Here is a 1,796-nt window from a genome sequence, read left to right on the forward strand (position 1 = left end):
CATATATCGGGTTTCGGACCGCTCGCGAAAATTTTCATTAACGCGTCGGGGAAATCGTTGGGCATCGATCGTTGTATCAGGAAAATCACCATCACTAGGTTTCGAGGTGACGCGACCACGTGGCGTGCACGTGATGTGACACACGCTACGAATTCAAATTTGTAAAAGGTGACTTCGATATACGTGTGTTGTTTAGTTTTCCGTGTAAAAATGGCATACTACACTGTACACGTTTAAATGTGTAAACCATATTTGTATGTAGTATATAGTGTGTTATTTTTACATATATTGAAAAATATAAATTTTTTGCTACTATAACTATAATAGTGTTTTCGACTGCAGAGTCTGGATCGATTCAAGGTCGATTAACTCAAAGTGCCATAAACACGTTAAATCAGAAATTTACAGTGGCATGTGACTTCATTAACACGTTCACGATAGCATGCGGGCCACTGTTGAAGCCATGACACAAAAAAAAAACTTAAGCAGTAAAACGTAAGCAGTAAACAAATCCAACGTGTTGATTTCCTTACTGTATACTTTCGTCTTACTGTTGAAGTTTCTTTGTGTGCTTTTATTCAAAATTGCCACAAAATTGAAATTAGATTAAAAAAATTGAAAACGGTCAGAGAAAAGTTATAGAATTTCAGTACGAGAAATTTCTGACGACCTTGTTATTCTATTCTACTGCCAATCAAGTATTTTCTACGCTAGAATAGCGATACTTCTGTAACCTAAAGATTCTGTTCCAAAATTTACGGTGAAACCCTACAGTGTAGTTCGTAATGTAATGTGAACAGTAGTTTTTCAACGCTAACAATGAACACAACCAAAGTATGATACCTGCAGTACATGTTAGATATGCCTCGTGACCTATCAATGTGAGCCCCGGTAGTTACCGTGACCGATCACGTCGTTCGCAAGAAACAATTAGCCGAAAATGTGTCCGTTATGAACCGTGTTAATCGATTCTCGAATTGATTCAAATCCACTGCAGTTGAAACCGCTATATATATATATATATATACCGATAAATTGAATTGATTAAATATACAACGCGTCACGTGGACGTGCACGTGCTTCTCCATCGCGCTCCGAAAATTTGGCGGTACGAACGCGGAACAATCGCATTTGCCGTCGTATAGACTTCTCGCGGCCGTGCGAAAAGCGTTTCGCCACAGCACGTCGGAGTCGTTGATCCGTGAATCGTGCGAGCAGAGTTGTCCGTGCAACGGTTGGACTCTGTCTGTATTTAATGGTCCGGACGAGATAATGGCGACTTAGTCGTCGCGCACGACTCGCCGTCCACCGCGACTCCAGTCCTCGGAGTCATCGTTGCGTAGTCCCGTCACGTTCACGCCGTTTCTCGGTTTTCTTTCTCGCTCGACGGTATATAACGTTCCTCCGACCATTACACAGGATATTAACGCCTTTTTTTTTTGGTTTCGTCGCGACGCAACTCTCTCGTTAAAAAAGCGCGGAGCACCCGGCGCGCAATAAATGCCCTGGACAAACAATTTTTTCGTAACTCGCTAATCCAGTCAGTTAGTGAAACGTGACTCGAACGTGACTCATAGAAAAAGATATATATTGTACGCATTTACCGGTCATTGCGAGTGACAATCGCTGTGACGCGCGAGACAAGAGACAAACGTCACTTTGTGTCGGTGTCGTTAGCCTGAGAAAAGGGGCCTAATGACCACTGTAATGAGACCCTAGGAAAAGGCCCGACTCTAATAATAATAGTGATAATGGACGGTGTACCGGTTGTGGTCAGATATATATATATATATATA

The 1,796-nt window shown here is 42.0% G+C and overlaps 1 protein-coding gene across 3 annotated transcripts in view; it reads left to right on the forward strand.

Annotated features, from left to right (window-relative positions):
• The window catches only part of LOC108723968 (protein groucho-1), a 76,395-nt gene that overhangs the window by 2,211 nt on the left and 72,388 nt on the right, over window positions 1-1,796 (forward strand). The window lies entirely within an intron of this gene.

The sequence above is a fragment of the Mycetomoellerius zeteki genome, unplaced genomic scaffold, assembly GCF_001594055.1.
Source record: "Mycetomoellerius zeteki isolate Tzet28-1 unplaced genomic scaffold, Tzet1.0 scaffold106, whole genome shotgun sequence".
Classification (NCBI taxonomy): domain Eukaryota; kingdom Metazoa; phylum Arthropoda; class Insecta; order Hymenoptera; family Formicidae; genus Mycetomoellerius; species Mycetomoellerius zeteki.